The sequence below is a fragment of the Pseudonaja textilis genome, chromosome 5, assembly GCF_049901715.1.
Source record: "Pseudonaja textilis isolate UNSWEBS1 chromosome 5, rPseTex1.2, whole genome shotgun sequence".
Classification (NCBI taxonomy): domain Eukaryota; kingdom Metazoa; phylum Chordata; class Lepidosauria; order Squamata; family Elapidae; genus Pseudonaja; species Pseudonaja textilis.
Genome location: NC_141994.1, coordinates 35493516 through 35510190, shown reverse-complemented (window position 1 = coordinate 35510190; position 16675 = coordinate 35493516). Strand labels below are relative to the sequence as shown.

The 16675-nt window shown below is 35.7% G+C and overlaps 1 long non-coding RNA gene across 1 annotated transcript in view; it reads left to right on the top strand.

Annotated features, from left to right (window-relative positions):
* The first annotated feature begins 1063 nt into the window (after positions 1–1063).
* The window catches only part of LOC148125595 (uncharacterized), a 56057-nt gene continuing 40445 nt past the window's right edge, over positions 1064–16675 (top strand). Inside the window, exons 1-2 of the long non-coding RNA XR_015744002.1 lie at positions 1064–1131; positions 14395–14458. This is a non-coding gene — a long non-coding RNA (uncharacterized LOC148125595). The remainder of the gene's footprint in view (positions 1132–14394; positions 14459–16675) is intronic.

Below are 16675 nucleotides of genomic sequence, written 5' to 3'. Positions count from 1 at the left end.
TAACACCTTTCCTGAGTAGATCTATACTAAGGCAGTCTTCTAGGGAGTGATTTAGAGAATGCAAACCTTTAACCACATTCCTTATTTTGAGAATATATCTTCCCAGATGCTGGTAAATGTGTCAAAGACATGGATTCTGAAAGGGGAGGAAATTCTTGGGGAGAATTTCCTCCCCTTTCAAAGACAATGTGTCATCATACATGGATGACAGGGGTGGGATACGACAGAGTTAACTACTGGTTCGAGATTTACGAGCTTCCCTGCACGCTGTGAGCCGCATGCCTGTAAATCATCATCAGCATACAGTGTGCAGAGACGCAGCCTTTGAAACAGCCCTCTTTTCCTGCTTTTTTAACTGCAGTTGTACCTCGTTCGGCTGCTAAAGTTGAAAAATCAGGAAATAAAGATCAGGTAAGAGCCTGGATGGGCGCGTGGGCAAAAACATCAGCAGACATAGAACTGGTTCTATGTCTGCTGCTCTTCAGAGCTACCGGTTCTACAGAGGTGGACAGAACCGGTAGAAACCCACCCCTGATGGATGAAGAACACATGCTTGAGGATGCTAGTACAATTCAATAAGCCGGCCTTTAAGTCTTTAAGATCATGCTTTATTGATACCATTTGTTGATTACAGCTTTGAGATTAATATTTACATTGTGTTTGATGTAGGTAAATATATGCCTGTATGATCTTTTCTTAGAGGATATATATTTTTAATGAACTTTACAAATGGATGTCATCAAGTTGGTTGTTCATTGCTTTGAAGAATTCGGTTTCCATGTGCTATAGTGTAAGTGAATCTACATATATTCACATACTTGACACAGATGAATATGTTTGCAAGTGTTAAAATAAGAAGTGTACCCTCAAAGATAAGCTGTTGCACATCATACTATCAGTGAAGCTGAAACTAAAAGGAAATGGAGATACCTGTTGTGAAGAAGTAGATATGTCTTACTAGAATTTAAAAAAATGCAGGAAGAGTTGTAAATTGGGGTAAGAAGTTCAGATTTTCCACTACTTTGATTGATTATAATAATACTGTTGGATTTTCTCTGCTTCTAGACACAATCAATCAATCATACATATTTGTATTCAGAATTCTACTGTGTTCAAGATCCTTGCTCCAAGGTAAGTTCAGTGTCTGACTGAAGTTTTAAGAACTTATGAAAAACAGTAAATGATAAAGGTCAGGAGACAAACAAGTTTGAGAATATTGACTTTAAAGGCTTTTCCAAGTGAAATGACTTAATAGAGGTTTTGTAACTAAATTATTCCACATGAAAAAATACACATAGAGCAAAAAGCAGGGCAAAAAATTCACAAAAGACCCAAGAGATATTTGGAAAATTTCTTTAGAAAGAAAATTAATTAAATCTGTAGTTTATTTTTTCTTTACATATATTAGTGTATGAAAGTATTCCTATGTGTTTATTTTTTCTATATGTAGTTAGAATTAAATATAATTTAAATGTTTGGATTTTGGTTTTGTTTATTTTTAATTTAGGCTTTCATTCTAGGAAAGGTGGAATAAAAGAGAAGACGACAATTATCCTCTTTCTGTACGTTTACAAATCCTATTCAATTTCAGCTAGTAAGCATTCTCTAGGAAGAACTAACTTCCTAGTGACATTTTTAGTAGTAGTGAGTTAAATCAAACATTGTTGATTATGCTTCTGCAAATTTCCCTACATATTTTTAAAATCTTGTAGATTATTTAACTTAGTTAAATTATTAAGCAATCTAGAATTAAGAAATTTCTTAACAGTGAGAACAATTAAATAGTGGAATGGTTGCCTTCAAACGTTGTGGGGCTCCCTCACTGGAAGCTTTTAAGGAGAGACCAGATAGCCACTTATCTGGAATGAGGTAGGCAGAGCTGTCAAACTCTCGACCCACTACTGGGCCATGGCCTGTTCGAAACTGAGCTGCAGGAGTGATGAGCTGCATGATATACATGCATGAAACTCCACTTGTGTGAGCATAGAGCAACACACAGGGGTGAAACTCCACTTACGCGAGTGAAAGGTGCTTGCAAGCAAAATTCCACTTGTGTGAGTGGAGGCATTTGCATTTGTACACAAAACTCCATTCATGCAAATGGAGCTTCACACCTGAGCACAAATGCCTTCTGCTCATACACCTTCACTCATACAAGTGGAGCTTCATGCTCAAGGGCAAGTGTCTACCACCCACACATATAGATCTTTTTACATGAGTGCAAGCACATGCATGAATCTTTGAAAAATCTTTCAGGACCAGCTCCTTACCTAACCTATGGTCACAAGCCACGGTCATCCCCATCTTCAAAATGGGAGACCCCAGCCTAGTTGAAAATTACAGACCAATCTCCTTATGCTGCGTCACCTGTAAAGTCATGGAATCGATTATTAACCAATCCATCATCCTCCACTTAGAGACAAACAACCTACTCTCCAATAAACAATTTGGTTTCAGGAAAAAACTATCCTGTAATCTGCAACTCTTACACTGCAAAAACATATGGATGAGACAACTCGATCAGGGCAAAGCTACAGACGCAATCTACATAGACTTCTGTAAAGCCTTTGATTCAGTGGTACATGACAAACTACTCCTAAAACTAAAATCTTATGGTATCTCTGGACACCTGCATAACTGGATAGAAGCATTCCTGTCAAACAGACAACAAATGGTCAAAATTGGGAGTGTCCTATCAAATTCTGTACCTGTCAATAATGGTGTCCCCCAAGGCAGTGTTCTAGGACCAACTCTTCATACTCTACATAAATGACCTCTGGGATCATATTAAGAGAAACTGTGTTCTTTTCACTGATGATGTAAAGCTGTTCAATACCACAGACAATACTGCTACCCTTCAAAAAGATCTTGACTATGTATCAGAATGGTCAAACAAATGGCAACTTCAAATCTCAACAAATAAATGCTCTGTCTTACATATTGGCAAAACAAATCAGAAAATAAAATACAAGCTGAATAGTCAAGATCTTGTTGATGATCCAAGCTCTGTAAAGGACCTTGGAATACTCATCTCTAATGATCTAAGTGCTAGAGCCCACTGTAACTACATAGCCAAAAAGGCAATAAGAGTTGTTAACCTAATCCTACGTAGCTTTTTCTCTGGTAATATCACACTACTAACTAGAGCATACAAAACATTTGCTAGACCAATACTTGAATACAGCTCATCAGTCTGGAACCCACGTTATGTATCTGATATTAGCACAATTGAGAAAGTCCAGAAATATTTCACAAGAAGAGTTCTCCACTCCTCTACTCATTGTAGAATACCTTAGGCCACCAGACTTGAAATTCTAGACCTAGAAAACCTTGAATTAGGCCATCTTCGGTCTGATCTAAGTATGGTATATAAAATCATACATTGCAATGTCCTACCTGTCAATGAATACTTCAGCTTCAACCATAACAACACAAGAGCACACAATAGATACAAACTCAAGGTTAACCGCATCAAACTTGATTGCAGGAAATAGGACTTCAGCAACAGAGTGGTCAATGTCTGGAATACTCTACCTGACTTTGTAGTTTCTTCCCCAAACCCCCAAAACTTTAACCTTAGACTGTCTACTATTGACCTCACCCCTTTCCTAAGAGGTCTGTAGGGGGCGTGCATAAGCACACCAATGTGCCTACCGTCCCTGTCCTATTGTTTCTTTTATTTTTCTTATATGTACCCATTTTATGTATTCATAACTATGTATATACTTATACTTATTATCCTGTAAACAATTGACAAATCAAATCAAATCAATTCAATCAATCAATCAATCAATAAAGCTCCATTTCAGCCAGAGAAGGATGCACCCACTACTCACACAAGCGGAGCTGTGTGCAGCTCCTTTTGCTCTTATTTTCATCCTTGGTGTTTGGCTTTTTGGTATTAGATGAGCTCGTAAAAATTGAGTTGATATCAAGTAAGAAATTGTTTATCAAGTAATAGTATTCCACATTTTCATTTCAGCCAGGTTTATTTTTTATGGTAATAGTTGAAGGTGGTCTACTTCTTATATGAATTCTGAGATAGCAATAGCTGTATGTTACTTGGAATCAAATATACATAATTCATAAATTCTCCTTGGAGTCAAAATGGCAATACCAGGAATTGTATAATTCCAACATGCTATTAAGTTAAACATTATGTTTTCCAAAAGCAAGGTAAGTATACGTCACTAATATGCAGATTCATAATAATTTGACATCTATAACATAATATTAAATATAGTACATATATTTTACTTATCAAGTTCTATAAACAATAACTATACATAGCTTTCTGAAAATGAATCTGTGAAGCAGCTATATTTTAACAAGGTCTGCCAGGATATTTAAAGGAAATGGGTCTTTTAGAAAAGGAATGAGTCATGTATTACACATTATATTTTGTAAAACTGTTCTTTGTCAGGTGCACATATTTAATTTGTTGAAAGGGTTTTAATTTTGTCAGATGGAGAGAGTGATGATGGTGCGATGCTTTAATAATATTTTTTAAATGTTTCTCTCAAAAACTGAAAGTTTGATGAATAAAGATGCAATCTAATAAGCAGTCTTTGGAACTAAAAACCCTTCCTTGGAACACAGTCTTGTTATTCTATAGCAGGGGTCGTCAACCTTTTGGACCTCAGGGACCACCAAACTCATAATTTTAAATCCCAGGGACCACTAAGATGAATTTTGACTGACAGTGGCTTGCTGACATTGGTGGGAGAGAAAGAGATCTGATCTAACCCCGCCCTCTCTCTCTCTCTCTCTCTCTCTCTCTCTCTCACACACACACACACACACACACACACACAGAGAGGCAGGGGTGGGATTCACATTTCTTAACAAATGGTTCTGTGGGCATGGCCTAATATGTGGGTGTGGCTTGGTGGTCATGTGACTGGCTGGGCATGACTTGTATGTAAATATTGTAAATATTTATATAAATATTGATATTTTTATAAAAAAAGAGAAACTTTTATACAAAATCAAGCAAAGCAGTCAGTCAGATTGATTTGCTCACAGAATCACAGATTCATTCAGAGATCTGTGAGATCGGCTACCTGAGACTGTCACATAAAATTTGCTTGCAAGCAAACCCATAAAATTTGCTAGCAAGAAAACTCACAAAATTAACTCACAACACACCATATATGTAAATATTGAATTTTTTATTAAAAAAGAGCAACTTTTACCCAAAATCAGGCAGAACAGGCAGGCAGATTGTGTTGCTCACAAAATTACAGATTCATTCAGAGATTTATCTTTCTGCCATCGGCTAGCTGAGTCTGTCACATAAAATTTGTTTGCAGGCAAACTCACAATATTAATCCACAACACACTATGTATGTAAATATTGATTTTTTTTATAAAAAAGAGCAACTTTTACCCAAAATCAGGGAAAGCAAGCAGGCAGATTGAGTTGCTCACAGAACCACAGATTCACTTAGAGATCTGTGTTTCTGCCATCGGCTAGCTGAGTCTGCACTACTTAAAAGCAGAGCCGATGATATAAAGATTAGCTAGAAAGCAAGAAATCCAATGATTTCCTACTTTCTAGCTAATCTAAATCTCCTGGCACAGCAGAACAGCTGATGGTCAAAAAAAGGAAAAATAGCAATTTAACAGGCAAGTTTGCCAGGTAAGGAGTGAGTAGGCAGGGAGGGAGAAGCATGTGGGCTGCACAGCCTGCATTAATTGTTTTGGGGGGGTGCTCTGGGGGTGACATTTCTCTGCGGACCACCAACATTTTCTTGTGGACCACCAGTTGCCGACCGCTGTTCTATAGTATTATGATAATTTATTATTTTGAAGATGGAAAGTGGGAAAGATGAATAGTTCCATTCATACAAATAGATACAATATCTATAATATCCTTCGTAAATATAGGCAGCACCAGAATGTCACTGTTTTTTCTTGGGACAAAAATGTAATGTTCTGGATGCCTGGATAAACCACTTTCAGACCTTACATTGTACTACAATGGTTAACTGTAACTAAGGCGATTAAACTACAAAGAGAGAGATTTTGGTGTAAAATAGCAGTTATGAATTTTTAATCCTTGATGCAACAATATCCCACCCTTTTGTATTTTTCCTATTCACCTTTGGGACTGCTACTAGCAGGAAAAAATGTCCTTTTTTTCCTCTGTACTAACACCAGTGTCAGATGATGTATTGGTTGTAGAGGTAGAGAAATAAGATATAGAGAATAAAGAATTCATTAAGTGAAGGTCCTATTTTAACATAGATTTTGCAAATTCTGAAAACTGGACACAAAGATCTGAAGAAACTGAGACAACAATGGTAAAGGAAAATAAGTAACAGAAATAGATGTGCGTGATGTGTGTGTGTGTGTGTGTGTATGTGTGTGATGTGTGTGTGTGTGTGTGTGTGTGTGTGTGTGTAGGTCTAGGTGTGTTCGGATCTTTTCCCTGCTTGCACTGGCACAAAGCCGAAAGCACCAGCCTGAGGATGGTGAGTGGCACCTCGCCAAAACGTCACCAAGATACTCTTAATCTTACATGGGAAAAGACCCAAACACACCTAGACCTACATACCTGTACCCATGAAAATCTACATGCATATATATATGCATGACACCTATTCTGATGAAAGAAATAGAAGAATATGGAAAGGTGGCAGGGGTAAAAATTAATAAAGAAAAAACAAAAATGATAACAAAAAACTGTACAAATGAACAAAAGAAAAAACTAATTAAAAAAATAGGGATACAGGTGGTAAATAAAGTAAAATATTTGGGGATATGGCTGACAGCTAGGTGCTCACCAATCAAAAAAGATAATTATGATAAATTAACAATCCAAATATTTAAAGATTTAGATAATTGGGCTAAACTAAAATATCTCTATTAGGCTGTATTGCAATAGTAAAAATGAACATTCTGCCAAAATTGTTGTTCCTATTTCAGATGGTCCAATCAAGTTGGAAAAAAGCTTTTTTGAAGAATTAAATAAACATATATCCAAATTTATATGGCAAGGGAAAAAACCCAGAATAATATATAAACTATTACAAGACGATAGAAAGAAAGGTCTTCCAGACTTCGAAATATAGTACCAGGCTGCGATAGCAACTTGGCTTAAAGACTGGGTCAATCTGAAAAACAAAAGGATTTTAACACTAGAAGGCTTTAATCTCCAACTCGGATGGCACACATTTATGGAAAGAGTAAACACCATTTTCAAAGGCATTATACAAGGAATGTGCTACTAAATATTTGGGAAAAGATTAAAAAAAGTACATTACTGCAAGGTTATCTATAATGAAGGCAGTTACACATCCAAATCTTTTAGATTTTGATAATATTGTAAGATATAAAGATTTATTACATCAAAATAAAGAGCTAAAGGCTAGGAATCAAATACAAATTTTAGGAAAAGAGATATATGGTGGCCCTATGCACAGATACAGTCGCATTACAAAAAAGATAAAGAACAATTTGGTTTTAACATGACCTATCAAGAATTAGATAAAATTTGGCAAGGAGAAGAAAGGAAGATGATTAGTAAAATATATAAATATCTATTGGATTATAAACTAAAAGAAGAAACAGTCAAGGAGTGTATGATAATTTGGGCAAAAAATGTAGGCCACATTACTGAATTAGACAAGTGGGAACATATTTAGAAAACAAACTACAAATTAACTATGTCAGCCTCATATAAAGAGAACCTCTATAAAATGATGTATCATTGGTACCTGCCACCTGTGAGACTGGCTAAGATGTTCCCAAACCTCCCCACAAACTGCTTGTAACTGAGTCTAGGGAACATATGTCCATATGTGGTGGGCCTGTCCATTTGCGCAAAAGTTCTGGAAAAATATCAAAAATTGGATTTTAAATATAACTAAGCAAGAAGTAAAACTTGAACCCAAAACTTTCTTGCTGGGTATGATAGATTCAAAAATGGAAAAAAAATACCAATATTTAATTTTACACATTATAATGGCAGCTAGAATAAGCTATTCACAAAATTGGAAATTGTCTACCATCCCTTCAGAGGAGATGGTCATCAAAAAAATCCACAAGTATGCAGAGATGGATAGCCTAACTAAACTACTAAAAAATAACCAAGATAGTGATTACTATAAAACATGTGTCAGTCTGTGCTCCTTTCAAAATCCAAGAAAGAAATACCCAGACTCCATGGATCAGAGCAAAGTTATTCTTTTACTGGAGAATGAAAAGGAAGCTACAAATGGAATTCCGAAACTGAGAATTTGGCGCGTAGATCACACATACAAAGAAATTGAATTGTTCCCACCCCCCGAAATCCAGAAGTCTCTTCCAATTAAAAGTTCTGAATATGATCATGTGGGCATCTTCAGGTGGTGATGAGGCCTCTGTCCATTGACCTTGACATATTTTGATAAGACTTCGCAGCTGCGCACAAAGGGATAGAAGCTAGCAAGGAAATGGAAAGTTGAAAAGAAGAAATCATACACCCCCTCCTTTTTCTGCCCACAGTAAAGGAATGCAAAACACCTCCAGCTCTCTTCCCCCCCACAATTACCCCTCCCCCCATTGCTAATGACAGCCGAAAGAAGTAAGCCTAGCAGTAGAGGAGATCTGGGGGAAATAAATAAGATAGATAGCAGTTAGGGTACCCGAAGAGATCTTGAGGCTGACAACATGGAATTCCTGGTATGAATGGTTAAAGAAAAGGCATTATTTGACAACTGGATAAGTTATAAAGTTATTGAAGACATGCATTTAATCATAAAATATTTTGTGAAACATTGAAAGAATGAAGAAGGTATTGTAACAAGGCAGATCACATCATTGGTAAAAAATGTTAAAAAATGTGTAACTATATCTCAACTTTCGCTGCAAAATGTATATATGTATATATATCTGTTTATATGCTTGTTTTTTAATGTTCTAAATGTATGATTCTTAAATAAACTTTCTTTTAAAAATTAAAAAAATAAAAGTAATATATATATAATATATATATATGTGTGTATGGCATTCAGCTTTGTTCGGGTATTTTCCCACGTCATTGTAGTTGTGCTTTTAAAGTTGTAGCGATGTTTCATCAGAATCTCATCTGCCATCATCAGGCTTCTGGGATATATCACACACACACAGATGCACACTAATATTGCAATAAAATACAACCCCTCAGGAATCCCTCAGCATTAACTGAAGAAACAGCATATGGAAGTTGTATTCTTTCCCTCTTTTTTTGTTTTACCACATATTACACCCTTCATCATAGCATCATCTTAGATATTGGAGGTGCTTCTCTATGTCAGTGCAAATTCTTACTAAAAGCCCGAAGTTATAACATAGTAGAGAATATTATTGTGCAAGTTAGTGAAGACAGTCAGGAAAAATAAGATATTGGGTACTAGAATGTTATAGACCTTAACTGAAACAAGGGGCACAATGGCCCAGTAACTAAAGACACTGAACTTGTCAGCTGCAAGAATCAAGTCTTTGGATTGCATGATGGGGTTTGCTCCTTTGACTTGCTCCAGCTCCTGCCCACCCAGCAATTTGAAAGCATGCAAAAGCAAGTAGATAAATGGGTACCACTTTGATGGGAAAGTAACAGTGTTCCATGCACCTTAGCATATAGTCATCCTGGCTACATGACTGCAGAAAATTTGGATAACACTGGCTCCCTCAACTAAAAATCAGAAGATGAACACCATCCCCTAGAGTTGGACATGACTGGACAGGGAAACCTTTCCCTTTAACTGGAAGAAGTCAGATCATCAGAGGTGCTAAAGTAACAAAAAGTAAAGATTAAGGAAAGGAATAAAGTGACTGTACATAGACAGCTAGGAAATAAGGAGTTCTAACTTTGGGAAATTCTGGCAAGAGAGTGGGTAGGGAAGCTGAAATGGAACCAAACCGTGGATATGTAAAAATATGTGATTCAACAGACACATGCACAAAGGAGGAGAAAAGAGAGTCTACAGGAAATTTAGCCTATGGTTTGGAGAAGGAAAAGGGAAACAAACTGAGGACTCAAATGAAACAAGAGCCAAAACATTCAATTCAAGGGAGAGGGCAAACCTACTTATGAGTAAACAAAAAGTAAACATGAGGATTTTCTGACTGCAGCCCTTTGTCCAACTGGGACGCCCCTTTCTGCAGCCAGCAAGGAGAAGGGCAGCTTGAGGGACACATTGGAGTCAGAAACATTGATGGGCAACTCAGCCATTGGGGAGAGAGGCTAGCAGTCTCACTGAGGCAACTGAAAGGGGAAAATTGAGACCTGAAACAGTGAAACATAATAGGACTCAGATAACATAAACCCAATCCAGGAGGAGAGATCAAGCAGCAAGAAGAGAATGAGAAAAACTGCTAAATGACATTTTGAGAGGTACTTCTGTGGGCATTGTACAAGGAAGCACAAAAGGTTGGTATAAATATTGACTGTATTTCAAAATGTACTGCATCTGTTGAGTACAAACTGATAGCTCTGAAGAAGCCTCTCTGCTAGACACAAAGAGATTAATCCCACTGAATTCAATAGCTAATTGTTGTTAAAGATTATTCTTATCCCTGTGTGACACTGTCTTTCTGATTGTTGCTCTTCTAATGAAAATAGTAAAGTTGTTCTCAGCTGTCTAAGAGGGGTGTTTTTAATTGGATGTTCTAGTAGTCAGGTGGGTGTCTGATTCTTAGACTCTGGAAGTAGAATTCTTTAAAGCAGATTGTATAAAATCTCGAAAGCTTCTACTTGGTAGGTTCTGAAAAAGTCAGTTCTATGATCTAAGAAGAGTTTCTAGTTAAAACAGGAGCTTTATGGTTTATCAATAAATTTCACATTACCAATCCTCATCTAGAATATTGCAAGTGGCAGGCAAAGCAACCAAGACCAGCATTGTTTATGAATGACAGTGAAATCAGAAAGAAGAGCAGGTAAGCATCAGCAAGAAAATCCCCCTGCCTATACTAAACAGGACCACTTTATAATGAAAAAGAAGACCCCTCTCCCCCAAAAAGGAAAGGAAAAGAAAGAAGTGGCATAATGGGAAAAATAAAATAAATATGCAAAAGTATTCTAAATACTAACACAGATAGCAATGTTCTTCCTTTATTACTTCCAATGTTTCTTAAGGTTGCTAAACTGCAATTCCAGTATCCCTCACAATTGATATTGCTGGCTGGAAATTATAGTTTAGTTATACCTGGAGAGTGTATAGATTCTCTACTTCTGCATGAGGATCTGGGAAACATCCATAAATAGAGCTTCTTGTCCAGAACTTTCTAAAATCTAGATACTTCTTAATAGGCAGGCACACTGCTAAAATAGCTAGTTACTTTTAATGGTTGGTATCTGACAAGAATAAGGCTCAGGTCTAATAAATACATTGCAAAGAGTATTTCTAAAATACTGATTGTTCTCCAAGAATAAAGCAAATCTTAGTAATGTTCTGTGCTAAAGACATATGCTTAAAATATGTTCCATTGCTTCATTTTAGTTTTAAAATTATTTCTAGGAATCATAGCTGAACTGGGAAATCATAAATACTGTTTTGAAATAAATTTTAGCATAGAATATCTGGTAATCAAGAAACACATATTAATCTTGCTGGTTAAGGTATTTGATATTTTCTTCGTGATGCTTTGAAAATCTAGCCGGCATTAGCCCAAGGCATTGGAAGGGCTCATGTGTCAGATTATAAGAATGGTTTGCTCAGTCATGGTGAATAAGTCACATTTGGCTGAACCAATGTATACCTACATCAAACTATAAGGTGGCTTAATGTGACATATCAATTCATCTTTGTGTTAGAATTGAATAGATAGATTGAATTCTTTATTGGCCAAGTGTGATTCGACACACAAGGAATTTGTCCTGGTGCATATGCTTTCAATTTACATAAAAGAAAAAATACATTCATCAAGAGTCAAGAATCATAATAATCATAATAGTCATAGGGTACAACAAGCAATCAAATCATACAAGGAAACAGTCAATATAAATTGTAAGGATACAAGCGACAAGTTGCAGTTATACAGTCATAAGTGGGAGAGGAGGGGTGATAAGGAGTGATGAGAAGATTAATAGTAATAGTAATACAGACTTTGTAAATAGTTGGACTGTGTTGAGGGAATTATTTGTTTAGCAGAATGATGGCATTCGGGAAAAAACTGTCCTTGTGTCTATTGTTCTGGTGTGCAGTGCTCTATAGAATCATTTTGAGGGTAGGAGTTGAAGCAGTTTATGTCCAGGATGTGAGGGGTCTGTAAATATTTTCACAGCCCTCTTTTTGACTCATGCAGTATACAGGTCCTGGATTGAAGGCAGGTTGGTAATAATTAGGGTTTTTTTGAAGTCGTAATTACTCTCTGAGGTCTGTGTCTGTACTGTTGGGTTGCAGAACCATACCAGACAGTTACAGAGGTGCAGATGACAGACTCAATAATTCCTCTGTAGTACTGTATCAGCAGCTCCTTGGGCAGTTTGAGCTGTCTGAGTTGGTGCAGAAAGAACATTCTTTGTTGTGCTTTTTTGATAATGTTTTTGATGTTAGATATCCATTTTAGGTCTTGAGATATGATAGAACCCAGAAATTTGAGGGTTTCTACTGTTGATACTGTGTTGTCTAATATTGTAAGAGGTGGTAGTATAGGAGGGGTTCTCCTAAAGTCTACCACCATTTCTATGGTTTTGAGTGTATTCAGTTCCAGATTGTTCCAGTCGCATCACGAGGCAAGTTGTACAATCTCCCGTCTGTATGCAGATGATTTTGGTTTACAGTTCCTGTTAGCAATACATGGTAAACATAAGGATGGGATAAATTATGTAAGCCACTTGCACAACAACAAAAAATGTGACACAAACCATTATTTATTTGTAATATCACACTCTTATATGTAACTTTTTCGAAAGTATGTCCTGCATTAAAAAGCATCAATAGGTTTGTTTGTGTTTTTCTCAGAGGGTTTCAGAGAACAAAACTATAGCCCTATTCATACTGTCAGTAAAACATATATATAGTGAATTAAAAAAATAATGAAATCTATTTGTCAGATGAAACAAACTGTCTTATAATATGTTAGAAGATTGAGAGTATAATGTCTTTTAAGCCTGTATATTTTTCCATTTCATTGGCATGTCCTTTTTATGTAATATAAGCTTAACAATAACAACTATTAATGATGGGATAACAATTGTGCAGATATGTTTACGAAGGTGTACCAAAGAGACAAAATACAAAAAAATATTTATTTCAGTTCATGTGTAAAAGATATTTATAATGTTGGAGTCCCTTGGATCCTATGGGAGGGTATAGAGGCTAATTGATGAAACATATTGTGAAAGAAATTTTGTCCTTTTTCTGCACATACAAGGTGGTGGTTATATTATAATCTCACAAGGCATGTTTCATTATTTTTATAGCATAGATCCATCAATATAGTTTATCAAGCTTTCTCATATCTGTTTTTCCAGTTACATCCAATATTATCATTTGCAACAGCATTTTTTTTCTTTGCTGCAACCGTTTAAATGGTTCCTCTCATTTAGGAAGAAGTTGAAAATATATCTCATATCCAGCATAGCTTTAGAATGCTGTGTAACTATTTTTAAAGAAAAGAATTGCATTCAGATAGCCAAATTATAAAGATATCCAGAATAATGCCTATTCTGGAAAAATTGATACATTTTATTCAATTTCAATTTTGGATTGGAGTAGCTATAAAAGGAACTGACTGTATTGAAAAATTCTGAGAATGTCCAGCAGGACAGAAACATGATCCACAGACATGACTAATAATTAAGAGAAATGTTTCATTCTGCCAGTTAGAGACAAATCATGGCCACAACACCATGTAACCTATTTGGAGTCATCTACTTTGCATTACAGTCTCAGACACCTATCTAGTGTCTTGATGATTCGGAGCATGGGATTTGGTTGCTTTTCATTCTAGCCTGCTATTTTCAATTACCTCAAAGAAACCCCTCAGTCAGTAGGAATAGCAAAACTGCTTTAAAATATAGTAGCATGATAGATCTCAGATGAGTGTGAAGATGTTGCTGAAATTCTGGATAAAATAGAATTGATTATCTTTTAGACTATAGAGAGCCAGTTTGGTGTAGTAGCCAAGGCTATTTGACAAGAATAGAAACTGGGAGACTGGGAGTTCTAGTCCTGCCTTGGTCCAGACACTCTGGGAAGGAGTTAAATGCAATCCACTTCTGAAATTGTGTGAAGAAAACTGCAGGAACTTGTCCATTGACTTAAAGGCACACACACACACACACACACACACACACACACACACACACATTTCAGTCTGCCTTAGCAACTCTCAGAAACACTGTAATCATAGGAACTATTGTTCAACAATATATTATATCTGACAACCCTTCATCATTTGTATTTTTTCTTCTCACATATGCAGAGCCTGACACAGATCTCAGTGATCTCCAATCAAGCCTGAGCACAAAGCTTCAAAACTATCATAGGTAACATACAGGCAGAAATTAATGTGGTACTCAGTTTATCAGGCAGCTTCTAGCATCCATGCAAGTGCAATAATCTGAGACTACTCTAATGCCATGTCTAATATCTAGACTTTTTTGTCTTTCTTATCAACAATTGTTAAATCAGCAGTATTATGTGGCAAGTGCTTGTCTGTTTGAGTTCTAAAATCCCAGAGTACTTTAGCTTCTTAATTTTCTATTACTTTGTCTGTGTCTGTGATCCCACCATGCCAACAATGGTATTTCTTGCAGATATTCCAATGTATCATTGTTGCCATTTGTAATGCCATTGTTTATAGTCAGTTTGTGAGATCTTGCAGTAATATGTAGTGGCACACTGTTTCTTCAGCTTCTTTTTGAATTACTATTTTTATTGATGTATTAATCTAGCATCATCAAAAATTGGATGGATTGTTAAATGATAAACTCCTTTCGCCTTTCCTACATAGTGTACCAAAAGTCAAGCCTCAAATGCGAATCACAATATATTTTATTAATTAATATTTTTCAGATATATTGTTACCTACATAAAGATTTTAAAATGCTATGGGGTCAAATAAAGAAGTTTTTAGAAGAAAATCTATTTGAATTGCTTATGGGGCCTGATTTTGTCTACAGGCCTGAATTTTGATATACCCTGTATATAAACATAGAGGAAATAAAAGGAGGTCCAACTAACAACAACAAAAGAGTTACAGGGAGAAAGTCCAGAATTATAGAGGTGTGGTCAGGAAAGGAAAAGCTCAGAATAGAGAAGAACAATAAAAATATTTTTTAAAATACGTTCAAAATAAAATCCACACAAAAGAATTCTGTTAATGAAAAAAGCTAAATTCTAAAAGTTAACAAAGAAAGGAGAGTGCCACACTCAACCCTTATGTTGATTCATTCTTCTCAACAAAACCCAAATTTTCCACTATCAAATTATAAAGAACAGGGTTAAGGGATAAGATCAAAACTTGATAGCAACATGAGCAGGGAATTGTTCTTTATTTGAATGAGTTGAAATCTATAGTGTGAAATGAATTGCATTCTTGAATACTGAAAGAAATAACTGATCGATTGGCTAAACTGTTTCATATTGTCTTTAAGAAATACAGGAAAGCTGGTGAAATGCCAGATGATGAAGAGGAACAAATGTTGCCCATACCTTAAATAAGGAGGAAAACGAACTGTTAATTGCTAAACATTTCTGTGCATCATTAAAAATTGGTTCAAAAGTAGAAAGCAAGAAAATTCTAATCAATACACACCATAAATTTAAAGTGGCAATCCATCATAAAATGTTTTTTTCTATGCCTCATGTTCAATAAATACTTAGTTTTTCTTCACATTGTTATCTTTAATTACCCTTCCCAAAGAGCAATTCCCTAAATCATATTAACAGACTTAAAGATATTAAATCAAAATGATGTGTAACTACTATATCTCATGAATAAGTGTCCATATTTTGCACTTCCATAACAGTAAGACTGACAGACAACCCTTTGTAAATGAAAAACTGATTATTATTTTTCTACAACAGTAGAAAGAAAGCAAACAGTTTATGCAATCTGAAGATAAAACACTACAAAGGGGCCAAGCAAGAACGTATGCTTGTTCAATTTAATCCTTTTTATTAATTATGTTGTTGACACTTTTGCCATTTCAGATTTCCATCCACCACCTCTTGTTCATTGTTCCATATCTATTCTTTTAGGTGAATATTTTTTCTACATCTAAAATTGGGCTAAAAATTGGGATATTTTTGATCTATTAGAATAGAAAAGGCCTTGAAATTACTTAATTATCCAGAAAGGTGGTGGCTTGAACAATATGCATGTAGGGAGCTATCCATTTGGAATTTAATTTGTATTCATGTTCTGAGTGGGCCGTTGGACTTGATGACCTAAATGGCTCCTTCTAATTATATGATTCTGAGATTTTATGATTCTATGATTCTGCTTTTCTCCTGGTGCAAAATTTGCACTGTTTCACAGCATGCCTAATTGCTTTTTATAATTACAAAGAGATGTCTGGGCTTGGATGGATTAGCCTCCATGCAAAGAAAATTATTCTTTCTATCTGGGAATAGCTATAAGCAGCCAATGAGCATTATTGACCAACTTGTCAATATTTTATAATAGGAATATTCTGTACTGCATTATTATTGATTCAGAATGATAAACTTTAGTACCATTTAATGCCTCTGGTTTGTGA